This window comes from Schistocerca gregaria, chromosome 1 (assembly GCF_023897955.1).
Source record: "Schistocerca gregaria isolate iqSchGreg1 chromosome 1, iqSchGreg1.2, whole genome shotgun sequence".
NCBI lineage: Eukaryota > Metazoa > Arthropoda > Insecta > Orthoptera > Acrididae > Schistocerca > Schistocerca gregaria.
Window position 1 is genome coordinate 199,802,700 of NC_064920.1, and position 21,302 is coordinate 199,824,001.

The 21,302-nt window shown below is 46.8% G+C and overlaps 1 protein-coding gene and 1 non-coding gene across 3 annotated transcripts in view; both read right to left on the reverse strand.

The window, feature by feature from the left end:
- Nucleotides 1-21,302, reverse strand: part of LOC126336741 (protein yippee-like 2) — a 566,443-nt gene that overhangs the window by 188,980 nt on the left and 356,161 nt on the right. The window lies entirely within an intron of this gene.
- On the reverse strand, nucleotides 19,522-19,597 carry Trnat-ugu (transfer RNA threonine (anticodon UGU)). The gene has a single exon. It is a non-coding gene; the product is annotated as a tRNA-Thr (tRNA).

Sequence of the window (21,302 nt, forward strand, 5' to 3'; positions counted from 1 at the left end):
GATATCGCAGCGCTCGTGTGCGGTAGGGCATTGTACGAAAAGAGAGGAAGCTCGTTGCGCGGACGAACTCTTCCAGTTCGAAATCTGAGTACAGCAAGCTGTTTCTAGTCCGCCGACATAGTTTCGTTGCACACCGATTGTTACACGCTACAGTTCGTATCCTTCTAGCGGCACAGAGCTGCAAATAAGTTGACACGAAGCATAAAGATATACAATGTTAACAACGTGTGTTTTAATTAAAAACAATTAAGCGCTTTCACATAAAAATTTCGGAGTCATTACTGTTGATCACATCATCGTTGGTAAAAGTGAAAAACGAAATATTGTAAGAGATAGAAGTATTGCCACGAAAATAAATGCCTGCTGATGAAACTGAAATTTGTTGGACGAAATTTCCAACAAGAAAGTTGTCGAGAACGCAATCAAATCAGTTTTGGAAACATACGACACATGCATTTTCTATCGTGGCAGCTGAGAATGCTGACTAGCGAGACAGGTTACGTTAGTAGTATGGAGGGCGACTCGCATAGCCCCCACCATGAAACTTTTCTTTTTCCCGACGGCTCGCTTCACGGGGAGACAGAAAATCGCACGTCGAAAACATTTTTTGCAGCACTTAGAGGTTCGGTAAATTTGTACCCACAACCCTACACACTGAAATGCTGTCATAAAATGTGGATGAAACTGTGGTATTTGCAGCCACTGAGGGAAAAAACCTAAATATGAGGAAGTAACGTAAATTTAGTAACTTTACTACTAACTCTGTGCCACGTACAGGCCGTTGTCTATCGCCTTCCTCATTTTCACACGACAAACCGTACGAGGAGCGGTATTTTTTGAGAGAGCTTTAAAGTGCCTTTTATATCTTCACAGCAAACAAGTACGAAAAGTAGAAAGTAGGATGATTTCGCTGAATAAAGCGAAAGTCGACTACCCTCAATGTAGCAAATTGAGTTGACTGACGAACCAATACGTCATGGAAACATGGTCGGGTGAAGAGCGAAGCTGACTTAGGAGGAGGAAAACTAAGAGCGACGACTTTCGGCTCCACGTAGTTTCACGAGACGACCATACGTAGTCGATGTTACCGCGTTTGCTACAATACACTATTGTGACCATGGGGAGTCTGCGTAGTAGTAATCTGCGACGCTGACGTCAGAGCCGGTCGTCCGGCGCTCTGTAGCCCGCCAGTGTCATAACATACACTGTCACGTTTTTGTGTGAATACACGGTTTTTAGGCGAGTGTGAGCTCTTGACGACTGAGTACAGCGTTGCGCTACAGTTAACAGCAGTGCCGGTTTAAGACGAAGCGACGTAAGCCACCGCTTGGGGCGGTAAGCTCTGAGAGGTGCCATTACCGAAAGATTTGTATATAGGATGTATTATAATTAATAGCGGGCGCATGCGACTCCCAAGTTGAGAGGGACTCCCCTGGCAGCCATATGCAAAATTTGTATATAATGCGTATCAGAATTTGCAGCGAAAACTAACGTGGGATAAAATGTATGAAGGGGAACGGGGAGAGGTGGTGGAGGCGTAAAATGAGAAGTCGCTTGTGTGAAAAGTGTTCTCGTATTGGCCTTGATTATCAGTGTGTTGAGAGAGTCTGAACGTATGTCTGAATTGTTTTCGTTGAAACACAATGGTTTACCGTGCGATCGCTCGTTGTTCTAACCATTATAGAAAGCGAAAAAAGATAGGCATTAAGTTTAACATATTTCATAAGAACTGTGAGACGAAAGAGTCACTTTAGGGGGTAATGCGCCAAATAACGAGAGGAAAATTCAAACACAAAATCGCAATTACCACGAAGTTGTAGAAGAGACTTTACTAGTAAATACGAGGACATGCTGATATGTAACGCCTTCGAATCTTCTATGCGAAAATTCCCACGTTATTAACATTCCGTCTCATTACTCTTCATGTCTACACGTTTATTTCTCAACACTGTCACTCGGGCGACAAATCCGACAGTTGGAACTCAAACAGTTGCAACTACTTATTTACTACCGATACAAAAGAGTTACATGTTTGCACTTGTTACTGTCCTTCAAAGTAGTCACCAGCGTTGTGCAGAACCCGTTACCAGCGATGTGAAAGGCGTAGTATACCGTTAGCAGATCCTGTTCTGTTGATGGTGCGAATGGAGCGGTCTAAAGTTATGGTGATTCTCGTGTACGACTGTGGTGGTGTTAACATAAGGCATTACGTTCTTCCACGACGGACCGTCAATGCACAGTATTACTGTTCGTTTTTTGGAGCATCACCTGCGACCAGCTTTGCGAAAGAAGCGGCGACAACGATGGGACAGGGAAGCACTGTACCATCCACCACACTCCCCGGACTCAAGTCCTTGTGACTTTGATTTGATTCCGAAGATGAAGGAACCACTTCGTGTCATTCGCTTCAGAACTGTTTCAGAGATTCGACACCGTCAACAGAACAGACTCTGCTAACGGTATACTACGCCCTCCTCTTCGTTGGCAACGGGTTCTACACAACGCTGGTGACTACTTTGAAGGACAGTAAAAGGTGCAAACATGTACCTCTCTTGTATCGGTTGTGAATAAATAGTTGCCACTATTTAATGTCCAACCCTCGTACATTTCTCCCAACAGCGGACCAGTTTGTTTTACGTTAACTGTAGAAGTGTAGTACGTTTCACGTTGATGACAGCCACAAACCCACCTCTGCCTGCACCGCTTTATCACTAATACGCTTAAGTCCTCAGAAGTGCTCTTTAACTTTCGTAAATAGACAAAAATTCTATCAGGACAGGTACGGAGTATGGTCGATGACAACGAACTCAAGGCGTCGGATTGTTACAGATTTCGCAGCACTCGTGTGTGATCTTGCGGTTTCATGCTGAAGGAGAGGTTGCTTTATGTATGGACGAACTCTTCCAATTCGAAACAGCGAATCCTGTTACACATCGCCGTGTTACACGCTACAATTCGGAGCCCTTTAGCGGCGGAGGACTGAAAATATATATAATAAAAATCAAAATATTAATAAAGTCTGTTTTATTTTAGAAGCGTTAAGAGTTTTCGCACCAAAAAAAAAATTGGAGGCACTACTTTTCATGTTCTAATGTACGTTCAATGTTTCTACAACCAACCTTGATGTGGCCAGCTTTAGCTCTACATCATTTGACTTGAGAAATTTAAAACTGCACCGTATGTACATGTTTCAACTCTTACCTGTTCAGTTATTTGCCGATGTGTAAGAGTTCTGTCTCTCAGGTGTTCCAATCCTAAAAAGACCATCATCCTTGAATTATCTATCGATATTCTCATTCTGTATTTGGCGGCAATTTGACGTAAGTTGTGTACTCCACTTTGATCATCAACTCCAGATTTTCCGGTTATTAGCTGATCAGCAAATAGCAGCGTCATGAAATTAAAATTATCAGATTTTAACGTGTCATGTAATAAGTCAACTATTTGTAAATCAAAATTGAAAAATCAATGACTATACAATTAAATGCTGTAAGTGCGACAATGTGCGTTTACGCCATCAATTAATCATGATGGGAGAAGAAATACGCAAAAAACACATGTTTATAGAATCATATCGCTCAGTGCAGTGCTGAGGTAAAATAAAACATTTACAATGAGTGGTTGAGGATTATTTTCTGACTGTGAACAACAAGTAGTTGTCCTTCGAAAGCTTTACACAAGTATTTCGCTGACCACAGAAATTTTTTTAGAAAACAAATACATTAGATACTTTCGTACAGAGAAAACCTGTTAATTAAAGGCCTTATTTGTTTACTTGAAGAGTAAATAATAATAATAATAATAATAATAAAACTGTGCGGCTGGTCCCAGCGGAGGTTAGATTCCTCCGTCAGGCATGGGTTTGTGCGTGTGTTTGTTCTTAGAATTATTTAGGTTAAGTAGTGTGTAAGCTTAGGGACTGATGACCTTAGCAGGGAAGTCCCATAAGATTTCACAAAAAATTACTGTCGCAGAAACGGTGGTGTAGTGGTTATGACACTAGACTGTTGCATGGAGGGTCGTGAGTTCAAAACTTACCTGAAGTGCAAAATTTTAGTTCTATATTCGTCTCGAGTACATTCTAGAAGTATCCACAAATGTCAAGAATCATTGTACTGGAATGTATTGTACCTGCATACACTCGTATATATATATACCGTATGTGTCCTGGCTGGAGGCAGTTCGCTCCACGCTCTTGTATGTGCAAGTGCTGAGTAAACCTTCGTTAAGTGAAGTTAGTCTTCGTCATTCATCTACTAACACCATCTTCTAGGAGACAATATGCTGTACTATTTTGTCATAGTGTCACACATCATGACTCAAAGAAGAGCAGCATACGTCGACACTTAAAAGAAAAGACAGCTGGAGCGAACCGGCAACGGAAAGCTCAAGATCGGCAAAAATGGAAGAATTTTTCAGAGGTCCTATGTTGTACGCCGATTCAAATAGGTCACATCACCAAGTTACCGAACTGCCTGATGATAATGATGATGATAATACAACACGAAACATCCCGACTGTATTCACAACTGTCTACGAGTTTAACATGTGCCTAGAAAATTCTATGCGGTGCGGTGAAGCGAGGCGACAGGGGCAGCGATGACGTAACCTGTGCGATAGCTACCACGTTTGCTAGGAAACGTGGGTGTTACCATGGTTGCGTGAAGATTGTCTGGGATACACACCTGCGATGTTGGAACGCCAGTCGGTAGATGTGTCCTCGGGCCCAGCCCGCCTGTGGCCTTGACCGCGGGCACTGCAGCAGGGCCAGACGGCCGACAGTCTCCCTGAGGGAGGCGGAGGTGAGTGTAACGTAACTCTGGCGGTATGGCGTTGCACCGGGAAACGCGATATAGCCGCCTAGCCGGTCTCACACGGAGGTAGAGAGGCGGAACGCGGGATGCCTATCTAGCAGGATACCGCCGTCCGCTCGCCGTTAGATGCCGGCGGTGAGTCAAGACAGCGAACTACCTGGTGTATCCAGAAACCTGTTGCAAATCACTCGCTTTCATAACCACGCCCATTTGTGAGGTGGTGCTCGACACAGCAGTAGGCGATTATAGCACCGGCGGTGGAAGTCAGTGATTACTTTGATTTGATTTCTCGCCTGAAACCTTTCTTCTACATGTGTGTGTGAAGTGGAAGTAAGGCAGACGCTGTTCGGCATTTAGTTACTGATCGCCAGATCTTGCGCCAATGTCCTGGATGAAACTTCCTCTCCGCAGACACGGAGAGAAGGCAATGACACACTGTACAGTCGCCTCTCTGTTTGACAGGGACGTTAAGCCCGGTGCTCTCCTTGGTGACACACACACACACACACACACACACACACACACACACACACACGGCGGCATCGCGTTTCACCTTCTCCTTCCTCTCACAGACATTCATCGCAGACATGGCACCACATTATGAACATGCTCAATACAGTCACCTACACTCAACAAGCACACTTACACATTTACAACAGGCTCCCACACTTCTCCAATATACTTGCTGACGTCCGCGAAGGAAAGGAAAATCTTTCCAACTAAGTGGTTGAATCATCACATCGGGATCTTCACGGGTATGGGCCAACATGCCGTACAACTATACTTTGCTATAACTACTCGGTGTCCTGATGCGTCTTGCTTTTCCTCCTTTGCGTATTACATTTCGCCTTCGTTTTAAAACTCTTACCTTCTGGGGGGGGGGGGGGGGGGGAACCATAAGTAACCATTGTTTTATTCTTTGCTGAAACTCGTTTGGACACTTTCATCTCAAAGTCAGTGGGCCTCGCTTAATTTATGTAAAACATTATGCCAAACATTTGTATGGTTTCTCTACTTTAGACCTAGAAATTGTAAGATATGCACTTCTTATTTTGTTGCGGCTGCACACCTGAAACTGCTTAAATTTTCACTATGGGATTGTACAGTTTTGCTTACTTCTGCGTCTCTTGTTTCTTGGAAACATATTATTATGCAGATGAAAAGTTGTAATGCAATAAAAATACAAAAGCAGGTGAGTGTGTACAATTTCATCTTTAATATTATGTAGCGACCTTCACACGGACAGCACCATTTACGACGACTTGTCTGGCGTAGGATAACTTACACGACACAACGCTTCTTCGTGAATCCGTTTATCTACACTCCTGGAAATGGAAAAAAGAACACCGTGAATTCATTGTCCCAGGAAGGGGAAACTTTATTGACACATTCCTGGGGTCAGATACATCACATGATCACACTGACAGAACCACAGGCACATAGACACAGGCAACAGAGCATGCACAATGTCGGCACTAGTACAGTGTATATCCACCTTTCGCAGCAATGCAGGCTGCTATTCTCCCATGGAGACGATCGTAGAGATGCTGGATGTAGTCCTGTGGAACGGCTTGCCATGCCATTTCCACCTGGCGCCTCAGTTGGACCAGCGTTCGTGCTGGACGTGCAGACCACGTGAGACGACGCTTCATCCAGTCCCAAACATGCTCAATGGGGGACAGATCCGGAGATCTTGCTGGCCAGGGTAGTTGACTTACACCTTCTAGAGCACGTTGGGTGGCACGGGATACATGCGGACGTGCATTGTCCTGTTGGAACAGCAAGTTCCCTTGCCGGTCTAGGAATGGTAGAACGATGGGTTCGATGACGGTTTGGATGTACCGTGCACTATTCAGTGTCCCCTCGACAATCACCAGAGGTGTACGGCCAGTGTAGGGAATCGCTCCCCACACCATGATGCCGGGTGTTGGCCCTGTGTGCCTCGGTCGTATGCAGTCCTGATTGTGGCGCTCACCTGCACGGCGCCAAACACGCATACGACCATCATTGGCACCAAGGCAGAAGCGACTCTCATCGCTGAAGACGACACGTCTCCATTCGTCCCTCCATTCACGCCTGTCGCGATACCACTGGAGGCGGGCTGCACGATGTTGGGGCGTGAGCGGAAGACGGCCTAATGGTGTGCGGGACCGTAGCCCAGCTTCATGGAGACGGTTGCGAATGGTCCTCGCCGATACCCCAGGAGCAACAGTGTCCCTAATTTGCTGGGAAGTGGCGGTGCGGTCCCCTACGGCACTGCGTAGGATCCTACGGTCTTGGCGTGCATCCGTGCGTCGCTGCGGTCCGGTCCCAGGTCGACGGGCACGTGCACCTTCCGCCGACCACTGGCGACAACATCGATGTACTGTGGAGACCTCACGCCCCACGTGTTGAGCAATTCGGCGGTACGTCCACCCGGCCTCCCACTTGTCCACTACACGCCCTCGCTCAAAGTCCGTTAACTGCACATACGGTTCACGTCCACGCTGTCGCGGCATGCTACCAGTGTTAAAGACTGCGATGGAGCTCCGTATGCCACGGCAAACTGGCTGACACTGACGGCGGCGGTGCACAAATGCTGCGCAGCTAGCGCCATTCGACGGCCAACACCGCGGTTCCTGGTGTGTCCGCTGTGCCGTGCGTGTGATCATTGCTTGTACAGCCCTCTCGCAGTGTCCGGAGCAAGTATGGCGGGTCTGACACACCGGTGTCAATGTGTTCTTTTTTCCATTTCCAGGAGTGTATCATTGAAAACCGTATCAACATCCCTATAGGAGTACCGGAGATTAGGTTTCACATACAGACAGAAACACGTGGAGGGGAGAATTTATGATCAGTATACATTATTCATAATATCTATAGATGTGAGTAGACTGGTGAAGCTTCGCTACTCTCTGGAGTTGATGTGGCCGTTTACTGCTTTTGGCGCCAAAACCGCCTCCTTTCTACGTCAGCAGCTCGTAGTTCCCATTATTGCCAAGAGACGTCACAAGACACCTATTATATATCCAATAGATAACAATACGGATATCACAAACTCATCATTACTGTAATTATATATCACATAAACAAACCTTCCTTGTCAATCAGGCCGTCTATTAGTAGAATCCGTAGCAAAATCCGCTCAGTAGTTCGTAAGATCACGCTACACACACACACACACACACACACACACACACACACACACACACACACACACACACAGTCCGTCAGAGTGCACTTGAGTACTGATAGCCAGTGCAAGACACTTACCACCTTGGATCGCTAATGGAAGTCGAAATAATTCAAGGGAGGGCAGCCCCTTGCGTCACTGGTTCGATAGTAAGTGCGAAAGTGTCAAAGATATGTGAATCGAATTCCAGTACGGACACTATAAGAAGGGTGTTGGAGATTGAAATTGACGGAGCAAGAACAGTCGAGTAATTTATTAATTCCTCTCATATACCAGTATTCCCCCTTCACGATTTCACCTTGGGCGTAAAATCGAGGTATTTCGAGCTCATACGACGGCTTACAGGTAGTCTCATTTCCTATGCACTTCCGCGAATTGGACAGGAGAAGGGGGACGGCAACGAAATTAATGTGTCACTAAGTATTCTCTGCCACTTAAAACAGGCTGAATCGCTGAATATCGTAGCACATTTTGGAATTATTCGTTCCCTTAAAGCGAGGAACCTCAAATCACTACTCATGCAATGGGAACAGCATACAAATAATATACCTCCACAAGCTCTGTGTGTTTTCTTTACGGATGTGTTTCGTATTAGGAGCTGTAATGAATGAACACTGTTTCACAGGCATCTACGTTATGGTATTGCCACTCACTACTGATCGGGACCGGAATTTGAACTCAGCATCTCCCGAATACAATTCCAGTGTCTGAACCAAAGCAGCACACAGCTAATAACATAGCCGCACCTACAGAACTAAAACGGAACACACAACGTTATGATGGGTCCACGTCACGTTGCACTTTTAAACACAAACGGGACGAACAAAGATACCTCCGTAAGATATCATTAACTGCCGCTGCATCATTAACTGCCGCTGCATCGAAACCTGTTTTCACAGCACGGAAGAATACAATGTAATCAAAAGTATCCCAACACTCTCAAATACTACGCTTTTCATGTTAGGTGTCGTGTGCTGTCATCTACTGCTAGGTACTCCACATCAGCGACCTCAGTAGTCTTTAGACATCATGAGAGAGCAGAATAGGGCGCTCGGCGGAACTCACGGACTTCGAAGGTGGTCAGCTGATTCGGTGTCACTTCTGTCATACGTCTGTACGCAAGATTTCCACACTCCTAAGCATCCATAGGTGCACTGTTTCCTATGTGATAGTGAAGTGGAAACGTGAAGGGACACGTACAGCACAGAAGCATACAGGCCGACCACGTCTGTTGGCTGACGGAGACCGCCGACCGTTGAAGAGGGTCGTAATGTGTAACAGGCAGACATCTATCCAAGCCATCACAGAGGATTGCTTAAGGATCCACTGCAAGTACTATGTCAATTAGGCGGGAGGTGGGAAAACTCATGATCTAGCGGCTGCTCATAAGCCGCACATCACGCCGATAAATGCCAAAAGACGCCTTGTTTGGTGTAAGAATTGGACAACTGAACAGTGGAAAAACATTGTGTGGAGTGACGAATCACGGTACACGATGTAGTGATCCGATGGCAGGGTGTGGGTACGGCGAATGCCCGGTGAACGTTATCTGCCAGCGTGTGTAGCGCCAACAGTAAAATTCGGATGCGGTGTTGTTATGGTGTGGCCGTGTTTTTCATGGAGGAGGCTTGCACTCCTCTTTCTTTTGCGTGGCACTATCGCAGCACAGGCCTACATTAATGTTTTAAGCACCTTCCTGTTTCCCACTATTGAAGAGCAATTCGGAGCACCTGTTCATAATGCACGGCCTGTGGCGGAGTGGTTACACGACAACAACCACCCTGTAATGGACTGGCCTGCACAGAGCCTGACCTGAATGCTATAGAGCACCTGTGGGATGTTTTGGAACGCTCACTTCAAGCCAGGCATCACCGACCGACATCGATACCTCTCCTCAGTGGAGCACTCCGTGAAGAATGGGCTGCCATTCCCAAAGAAACCCTCCAGCACCTTACTGAACGTATGCCTGCGAGAGTGGCAGCCGTCATCGTGGGTAAGCGTGGCCGAACACCATACTGAATTTCCACATTACGTTAGTCTTAGGCTTTCGATCCCGGAACCTTTCGCGAGCAATGCTATCCAAACACTGCTCACGAAGCGCCATCGCAGCCTTACATTCGAAACTACCTTCCTCCCGCTTTCCAAACTTAAGTTCTTAGAAGTGAAAGCAATGCCGGCCAAAGGCAAGGTTCTCGGTTTAAGTCTCGGTCCGGCACATAGTTTTAAGCTTCCAGGAAGTTTTAAAGCAGCGCACATTCCGCTGTCGGGTGAAAATGTCGTTGCAAAATAAAATTGTTGGTACACAAGCGACCAGCGTTGTTTCTCCGTTAAGGCTATTGTCGACGGGAGGCAGGTACGCAAATCGCCGTTGCAGCCCATCCCAGACGGTCGGAGCGGGTCGGGCGGCGCAGCTGAGGCCGTGACGTCATGCGGTGATTGCCGCCGCTAACGGGCGCCAAGGACGCCGCGTTTGCGGAAAGTTGCAACGGCTCGCCCCGTCACAACACGCCGCCACGCAACACTACACTACACTGCTCAGCTCCGTGCTAAACCTACTTGCAAGCAAGGCGCAGTCTGCGTTGGAAGCACACTACAGTTAAAAGGTTTCGAATAGGGCACATTAAAAAATAGAGAACTTGAGAAATCGGCAGTTGCTGGGTACAGTCGGATTATAATGTCTGACGACACAAAGTCATGATAAAAAATAAAACACCTACAGCCGACCTTATGCTTTTTATTTTATTTTGTCGCTACCAGTTTCGACGCCTCATTGCGTCATCTTCAGGCTGTTTTGATTCGGTACAGGTTGATACGATCCCCCTGCATAACCCATCAGTTGGCAGCATTACTGGATTTGCAGATAATGTGACAGCACTACAGCCATCAACTGTCAACGTCTCCAGAATGAGATTTTCACTCTGCAGCGGAGTGTGCGCTGAGATGAAACTTCCTGGCAGATTAAAACCGTGTGCCGGACCGACTCGAACACGGGACCTTTGCCTTTCGCGGGTAAGTGCTCTACCAACTGAGCTACCCAAGCACGACCCACGCCCCGTCCTCACAGCTTTAATATCCTTTCTTCCAGGAGTGCTATTCTGCAAGGTTCACAGGAGAGCTTCTGCGAAGTTTGGAAGGTACGAGACGAGGTACTGGCGGAATTAAAGCAATGAGTTTTAGTCGCTGACTGCGGTTCCACAGTCACACTCACCAATCCACCTCCTTCACAGTCACTGTCGTGTGCCACAAACACCGTCATTATACAACAGCATTATCAGCGATTATACTTTAAACTGTAATATAAAATCATCTAAAAAGCTTAAAGAACGTGGGAATTGTCCACAGACGTGTATTATTATTCGTTTCATGTGTCAAAATTGTTATGCATAACCTTTGTCTGAAGAGCGTATTTGATCCGCTGCCAGCCCACCACTTCGTGGGCAGCTGAAAGAAAATGGCAGCCACAAGAGACAATTGTCCCTGATGAAGACTGAGGAGGATTTCGTTCAAGTTCAGAGCTCGGGTGCGCCCTCAGAACTGACGCGACGTGCACGGATGTCGTCGCAAATGCAAATACACACACACACACACACACACACACACACACACACACACACACACACAAACTAACAGGTAATCAGCCGCAAACGTGGCCCGCAGTTTACCTGAAGAGAAAAGGAAACAACGAAAAGAGTCACAGTTCATCTTCAGGAGGTGAAAGGAGAGTCGCATGCATAAAAGCTAATGATAAACAAAAACGTTCGTTATAATTATGACAGAAGACAACTGCACCTGTGCTATATGTAGGCAATAAAATGGCATACTTTTCCACATCGGCCCTCACGTTACTGACGTATATGTGGACTGACTCCCTTATGGTGATCTGCCATGTGGCAACGGTAATCCTACGGGGAAACTGTAGAAAACGTCTAACCCTGATCAAGAAACCCTTATGCCACAGCAAGAACTACCAGACAACACAGCAGACACACTCAAGGGCACAGTTCGTAACAGCTAAGTGTAGCGCAGTGGAGAGAAATTTTCAGCCAAAAAAAGGAACTATTTTTCTTCATTGTGCAGGGTGAGTCAACTAAGATGTTATCCTTAAATACTTGAACAGTTCAACATACCGTAGTCCCGTTTTCAATCACATTATTTGTAGCAAACCTCTGACAAAGCGGCAAGTGCTGTTCTTCAGAACGACGCGAACGGTTTGAGCAATTTACGCCACAGCTCCAGAAATCTCTTGTTCCGCTCGATCTTCTCATTTTCCCGTACCCTTACAGTTTGGTATTATCTCCACAAAAAAACTGCTAACGTTTTTAATATAGTTTGAATTTTATTACTAACCGTAACTGTGGAACACGGACTCTATATCTTCTGCGGTGCAGGACACATGCAACAACAACAAATAATAACTAATAAAAATATCACAGTAACTATTCAATCTTATTTTAGAGTTTTCACTCCTTCCGTGTTCTAATGATATTTGTTGTTATATTCAATATCTCCAGGTCACTGTAATTTATTTTCAAGATCGCAATTACTGTCAGTTTAATACTATCTTGGACTTTTCACTCTTTATTACCTTGCTTGAACGCTAGTAGCCAACGGCTTTCCGCAGTGGTAACACCGGTTTCGTCATATCACCGAAGCTAAGCGGTGTTGGGCTGGGCTAACACTTGGATGGGTGACCATCAGGTCTGCCGAGCGCTGTTGGCAAGCGAGGTGCATTCATCCCATGTGAGGCAAACTGAGGAGCTACTTGATTGAGAAGTAGCGGCTCCGGTCTCGGAAACTGACATACGGCCGAGAGAGCGGTGTGGTGACAACATTCCTCTCCATATCCGCATCTACTGACGCCCGAGGGTTGAGAATAGCACGGCGGCAGGTCGGTACCGTTGCTCCTTCATGGCCTGTTCTACAGATAAATTCTTGTTGCAATAAAATTACAGACTTCCTAACTAAAAAGTTCTGATAGAATCACTAAAACTTATGACTGAGCAGAGACGTTCAAATCTGCTGCCCTGATAAACATTAAAATGGTTAGGGCTGAAGAAGCACTGAGAAACGGCATAGAAAAAAATATCAAAATTGGGGAAAACCTTTGCTGTACAGCACTAAGGCTGTAGCAGTTACAGTTAACACTTTCGCTTAGAAGTGAAATGAAACAATGCAGATAGAACGTACATCAAAAATGTTAGGCACGCTCGACGGGGGTAGCTGTTTTATGTAAAAAATATATCGCAGCTCAGCAGTGTACACGGTGACTACCCAGAAGACAACTATTTCTCCTATTCGTCATTCACCCCGAATTCAACAAATCACCGTACCATTTACCTGCCTTTAACAAAAGTGGTACTAGTGATGTGGCACGCGGTACTTACGACGTAAACCAGTTTCAAATACATCCAGTCTTCTTCACTGTACGGTCTTGCCCCTAACCTCGTACTGAATGTTCCTCCTTGCTTTAATCTTGTGCCCCTCCTTACAGGAAGACCAAGTTAAACACAACTCGAGGTCGCGATGGGCGGTGTTTGTGTAGTCCAAACGTAAACACAGCTTCGTTAATCGTAAGTCCACGGAAGTGCGCCCAGCCCCTTGACGTCCGCAGCCGGCGAAAAAGTGCAGGTTTTCCTCTCAGAGAGACACGGCCTCGTCTTAAGCACCTTGAGATCAGCGGATCACCTACGTCCCTAGAAAGATTAGCACGAATATGCCAGTTGGGCATTAATGTACACCAACGACATTTTCACCAACATCTCCAAATGAATACTCATCACACGTTTATCTGAACATAACTAGCGCCAGAACGTTCATGGTTCCCCGGCGCGGAAACGGTCAACCTGAGTCATTCCTGTCACATAAAAAAGTGTTTCGTTTTATCTCCTCTAAACACTCTGAAGCCTTTGTGACCGCAGTTTTTAAGAAAAGCAACAGCGCGCTTACCAAGCTACATTCACTACTGAAGATGCCTCTCCGTTAACGACGACATACGGAGTTCTTTTCGGCAGGAAGACTAAAGTCGAATCGCATATGGCCGGCCCGTGTGGCCGAGCGGTTCTAGGCGCTACAGTCTGGAACCGCACGAGCGCTACGGTAGCAAGTTCGAATCCTGCCTCGAACATGGATGTGTGTGATGTCCTTAGGTTAGTTAGGCTTAATTAGTTCTACGTTCTAGGGGACTGATGACCTCAGAAACTAAGTCCCATAGTGCTCTGAACCATTTGAATAGCATATCTGCAAGGAAGATATACAAAAGATTCAAAGAAGGGTTGCACAATTTGTGAATGGTTCGTTCAGTCGTTTTGAGAGAGGCACAGAAACGGGCTGCAATAGGCGATGTTACTGGAGAAAATTTGTGCACTGGTGACAGCCTTACGAAGTTCCGAGACTGTGTGTTCCAAAATGAATGAAGAAACACTTCTTCCCCTAACGTACTTCACGTCTTCCACCACAACGGCGACGCTAAAATTAAAGGCACTAGGGCCCAAGCAAAAGGATTACCGATAATTTTTGTTCCGCGTAGCATCCGAGAATAAAATGGGTGTGGGCGCCGGCATGCTGTGTACCCTTTAGCAAAACACCGGACGGTGACTCGCGGGTTACGGATGCACGTGCGCAGCGGCGAACGGATGAGGCGGAAGCGTCGGTTCGCGGCTGGCGGCTTTACACTGCGCTCATCCCGGCCCGGGGCACGTCCCGCGGTTCCGTTCCGGAGAGCCGGCGCGCAGCACGTAGCTTGCAGCGACACGCGCGCGCCATGGGGCACGCTCGTCCGTGCCTGGCGCAGTCGCTCTCACCCCCAATACCAGTCGTCGCTGCACTCCATAACGCCCCCTCAAACGCTATCTCCAATTTCGTGCAATAGCTGACGCAGCTGCTGTTCCTGTTTCATTCCTACCTTTCCTTCCAGCTTGCGTGGACATTCATAATTCGTCTTGTATCCGATCACACCCATGAATCCGTACAAATTATAAAAATTGGTGCACATATGAATGTATATATGCTCCTCTTACACCACTGGCCCAACTAGAGAGCCTAGAGAGAGAGAGAGAGAGAGAGAGAGAGAGAGAGAGAGAGAGAGAGAGAGAGAGAGAGAGAGTGGCCATAGGTGAAGTTGCCCGAGATTCGTTGATTACCTTTGGCACCATTTTTCTGCCTAACGTCTCTCGCGCTTCGTATGTTCGCCGTGCTTTTGAGTTGAATTGAAGTTCAGAGGACTTTTGGAAACGATTAAAAGGTATCTGAATTATTGAGAGCCTTGTTATGCGTTGTGCATGCATGTTCGAATTAGTTGTATATCGTTTTTAGTAATTAGCGTTTGCGATCTTAAATACGAGTTGAAATAATAAGGCGTTTATGAAGACGTTACCACAAGTACTAATACGTCTCACACTTTTTGCATGTCACAAGTAAACAACTGCTTACGACTTTCATTCATCTGACGTAATGCAGGCACGTTAAATCTTTAGCGTTATGCACTTCCGATACAAAACAAATGCTATACACTATTTTTTTTATTTACGTTACTTTCATTGCAATATCTCTAGCAAACGAACTTTAAAGGAGATGCAAGTAACGAATAATTTTTACAGCCATTGTATCAAATTTTCCTGTGCTGTACGTAGCAGGCTACTATGAGTATATTATAGCTGTAAAGAAAGGCATTTAACGAATGATTTCGCTATATTGTCTTGTGGTTTTGATTCGGTGAGTGTGTACTCCACTACTGCCCATTCAAAAGTCCCGCCCGCAGTTTGGCAGAAAAATGGTCGCCGTATAATCCGGTTAGCCACGCTCTCCCTATACAGGCTCTCTAGGCCCGACCGACTTCAAGCCCATCTGGTGAGAGTGTGCGTAATTATACACAGACACTCCATATTTCCTTGAAATCGGTCCATATATATATATACTGAAGCGCCAAAGAAACGGGTATAAACACGCGTATTCAAATACAGAGATATGTAAACAGGCCGAATACGACCCTGCGGTCGCGAACGCCTATATAAGACAAGTGCCTGCAGCAGTTGTCAGATCGGTTACTGCTGCTACAATTGCAGGTTATCAAGATTTAATTGGGTTTAAACGTCGTTTTAATAGTCGGCGCACGAACGATGGAACACAGCATCTCCCAGGTAGTGACGAAGCGGGGACTACTCCGTACGACCATTTCACGAATGTACCGTGAAAATCAGGAATCCGGTAAAACATCTAATCTCCGACATTGCTGCGGCCGGAAAAAGATCCTGCAAAAACCGGGCCAACGACGACTGAAGAGAGTCGCTCAATTTGACTGAAGTGGAACCCTTCCGCAAATTGCTGCAGATTTCAATGCCGGGCCATCAACAAATGTTAGCGTGAGAACCATTCAACGAAACATCATCGATATCGGCTTTCGCACCCGAAAGCCCGCTCGCACAACCTTGACTGCACGAAACCAAGCTTTACGCCTCGCCTGGGCCCGTCAACATCGAAACTGGACTGTTGATGGGGTTGGATTGGGTTGTTTGGGGAAGGAGACCAGACAGCGAGGTCGTCATTAGGGAAGGAGGGGGCATGAAGTCGGCCGTGCGCTTTGAAAGGAACCGCCCCCGCCATTTGGCTGGAGTCATTTAGGAAAATCACGGAAAACCTAAATCAGGGTGGTCGGACGCGGGATTGAACCTTCGTAATCCCGAATGACTGTTGATGACTGTAAACAAGTTGCCTGGTTAGACGAGTCTAGTTTCAAACTGTATCGAGCAGATGGACGTGTACGGGTGTGTAGACAACTTCATGAATACATGGACCCTGCATGTCAGCAAAGGAATGTTCAAGCTGGTGGGGTGGGACCTCTGATACGTCTAGAAACGGCTCTCACATACGTAAGCATCCTGCCTGATCACCTGCATCCATTGATGCCCATTGTGCTTACCGACGGACTTGGGCAGTTCCAGCAGGAGAATGTGACACCGCACACGTCCAGAATTGCTACGGAGTGGCTCCAGTAACACTCTTCTGGGCCTATTACACTTTCGCTGGCCACCAGACTCCGCAGACATGAACATTATTGAGCATATCTGGGATGCCTTGGAATGTGCTGTTCAGGAGAGATCTCCATCCCCTCGTACGGATTGACGGACAGCCCTGTAGGCTTCATAGTGTCAGTTCCCTCCAGCACTACTTCAGACATTAGTCGAGTCCAATTAGGTAGGTGTTCATACACCGGTCCCTAAGCCATCTCTACTTCCGGAAGCAGTCTTGATACGCCTCTTGCTGGATCGCGCGAAGCGACGTCTACGAAATTTCTTTTATCTCGTCTAGCAAGTCTTCGTCCTTTCAACAGAGTGTTCAACTTAAAAAACGAGCGCAATCGTCAAATCTGATGAGTACGGAGGATGAGGCAGCACAGTGATTACGTTTTTTGTTCAATCGTCACGCACCAACAGGGATAAATGTGCGGCCGCATTATTGTGATGCAAGAGCCATGGGTTGGCTCTCCACGTTTCAGGCCAGTTCTTCTCACATGTTCTCGTAGGGGTCGCAACTTCTACCGACAGTACAATCCAAGTCAACGAAAACTATCAGCATGGCTCTGACATCTGACCTGACCTGGCGATATTTCTTTTTTTTTAGAACATTTTCAGACGCATTGTGAGAAATAAACGTTGATCTCAACATCATAACCGTAGACCCACATCTCATCACCAGTTGTGATTCTCTTACGGAAAATCTCATTCTCATTTGCGCGATCCTCAAGTTCTTCGCAGATTTCCATCTTTCTGTGGCTAGGGCCTCCGGTCGGGTAGACCGTTCGCCTGGTGCAAGTCTTTCCATTAGACGCCATTTCGGCAACTTGCGTGTCGATGGGGGCGAAATGATGATGATAAGGACAACACAAGACCCAGTCCCCGAGCGGAGAAAATCTCCGGCATAGCCGGGAACCGAACCCGGGCCGTTAGGTATGACATTCCGTCGCGCTGACCACTCAGCTACCAGGAGGCGGACATCTTTCTGATATTGAATCATGAGCCGTGGGACGAACATGGCGGTAACACGATGCATTCCAACATGCTGCGTTAGGGTTTTGTGACATGATCCAACTGAAATATTACGTTCTTCTGAAATCTCTCGGACAGTGTATCTTCGACTGGCACGTTCCTGAAGGGAGCGTCGTTGGTAGACATCGAAGGGCGTTATGAATGTGAGCGTCATCTTTAACTTCTCCGTCCAGCCACTTCTGAACAGTGTGAACCATTCCTAACACCGAGTAAGGCTTAACCACCTAACACCGTAGGCTTCCTTCATCATTTTGCCGGCCGCGGTGGTCTCGCGGTTCTAGGCGCGCAGTCCGGAACCGTGCGACTGCTACGGTCGCAGGTTCGAATCCTGCCTCGGGCATGGATGTGTGTGATGTCCTTAGGTTCGTTAGGTTTAAGTAGTTCTAAGTTCTAGGGGACTAATGACCACAGCAGTTGAGTCCCATAGTGCTCAGAGCCATTAGAACCTTCATCATTTTGTGTGTCCTGTACAAGTTTTCCTGTTTTCATTCAAAATTTAATACAGGCGCTTTGCTCCTCTAACTGTTCCATCTCAAAATTCGCAAGCTGTGTGATGCAACGTCCTACTCAATACAGCACTAAACAATAATTAACAGACATACAGCACTGTACACATTAAACACTGGCGTTTTCAGGGACGCCAACCACATTTCGCTCGAACACACCATTAGCGCAATATCAAGAATGTTTCGGTTTTTCTTTTTTTTTTTTTTCTTTGAACTGTCCTGTAGTAGTAACGTGATTTAATGTATGTATACTATTTTAAACGACGACGATGTATTCCAGTGGGTAAAAAAAGGTCCGTGGGAGTTGCCAGAACGACGTTTCTATCAAAATTAAACCCGGGTATGATGGCACACACTGTCTGCCCGCTCCCGACTTGTACCGACGGCAAGCCTCTCGCAGTCCGTGGCAGTGAGGGCTGCGGCGGCACAGTTTCTCATTACAGTTGCAGCAATGCACCGCTGCAGTGGCCGCAGTCCACGGCGTGACGTCAGAGCGACCGCAAGACTACGCCACGTCCTGGCTCTCTCAGCCAGCACTAGACGCCCACGCCACGCTGTTCAGCAAGTGCAGAACTGCTACGGCGGTGGACCGCACCAGTTGCTTATGGTCCATCCCGCTCCAGACACAACGTCCTCTCTCTCTCTCTCTCTCTCTCTCTCTCTCTCTCTCTCTCTCTCTCTCAGCGTTATGTCGTCGCAAGGAGGCCCACTACCAGACTCCGAGTAGTGTGAACCGTCTTCAGAGTAGCTGCTGCCGTTCTAGAGTTCGGCCAAGGTACAGCGGAATATGTACAGTCTTGTGGCAACGTGCTGTGTTGCACCCTTACGTTCGCAGCAGTATAACTGAATTTAACAGTAAAGTACTGTACTGCACAACGCAGGGGGAAAAATGATCAAATAGAAACACAGACTAAGTATTATATTGAAATTAGAATTATATTAATACCGTCAGCTGCGCACGGGCGTTGAATAGACCAGGAGAAACTGTGTGCCTCGACCGGGACTCGAACCCGGGCTCTCCTGCTTACATGGCAGACGCTCTTATCCATCTGAGCCACCGACGGCACAGATGATAGTGCGACTGCAGCGACTGTCTCGCGCACGGCTCCCGCTAGACTCACATTCTCACCTTGTATGTCCACACACTACATTCGTAGTGTCCTCCCCCCCCCCCCCCCCCTCCCCCAACACACTCATTACTCGCGGAAGACATTCTTCCAAGTCCCGTAAGAGTTCGGGGAATGTGTGTGCATCCGCACAGAAGGAGGTTATGGCCGGTATTGCCAGAACTATATACTTATATGGATATGGCGTCTGTTTTTTCAGCCATGTCCGAAAGAACAGACACCATATCCATATAAGTAAAGTATTAGATTGATGCCTAATGCCTTAGGGTTTTTATTTTGCACGTTGATGTTCCGGTTGCTAGGGGTCCATCTAACGATTATAATTTTTTAATTGTAGTTCACTGTTGCTATTTAAGCTTACATACGCCATTTTCTCATTTGGAGATAATAAGTGGAGTTGCGGACACCAGAAAGAGACCGGCGCCTGGTGACCGAGTGGTTCTAAACGCTTCAGTCTGGAGCCGAGCGACCGCTACGGTCGCAGGTTCGAATCCTGCCTCGGGTATGGATGCGTGTGATGTCCTTAGGTTAGTTAGGTTTAAGTAGTTCTAAGTTCTAGGGAACTGATAACCTGAGATGTTAAGTTCCATAGTGCTCAGAACCAATTGAACAAGAAAGAGGAGTGCCAAATGGAGAAAGCGGAATATTTACGACATACTCTTCTGTTTGCGTTCAATACAGGGGTGACAGCACTGGAGGCAGCAAGAAACATTTGCGCAGAATACCAGATAACGCCACTGGACAGCGCACGGCAAGAAAATCGTTTTCTCATTTCGATGAGGATCGTTTTGACATTAGTGACCCCTCACGTCCAGGAAGACCTTTAGGGCTTGATGAAGATAGTTTAAACGCATTAACCGAGAATGATCCATGCCTGTGACCCGAGAAATGGCAATTGTGATGAACTGAGACCATTCCACCATTGTGCGACATTTGCATGCAACGGGGTAGGCTAAAAAATCGGGTGTAAGGGTAACACACACTCGAAGCCCAAACTTGCGGGTGGCCGTTTATGCACCTCTGCTTGTTCGTCATCAACTGGTTCGTGAGAAACACCGACCATTCCTATTCTGTATCATTTCTGTCGACTAAAAATAGTGTTTTAATGCTCACATAGGGAAGAGAAATAAATGGTTCAGCTCAAACAAAGCAGCAACTCACCATACAAAGACCTGCGCGCATTCACAAATGAGAATGTTATGCATCAGGTGGAACAGCGGCGGAGTGTTGTACGACGAATTGCTTCCCCGAGGTTTAACCATTACTGTTAACATTTACTGTCAACAACTGAGACGCCTTGTGGCCGAAGTCCAAGAACGGCGACCAGGAAGACTGCGGGAAGTGAGGCTACACCACGATACCGCCCGCCGGCATTCTGAGTGACAGACAAAAACGCTAAACAGGAGCTGGGTTGGGAAGTCATTCGGCACCTACCTTATTCCACCTGATCCTGCGCCCTCAGATGTTGACCTTTTCTGCTGTCTATCGAACAGCCTTAACGAATATTCTTTCGCGCTCCGAACATAGATCGACGAGTTCTTCGTCTCAAAACCGCGTGATCTCTACAGTCGGGATTTCTAAACGTTACCCTCCATTGGCGGACTGTTGTAAATAGTTGAGGAGACTATACCACCCGCGCGGGA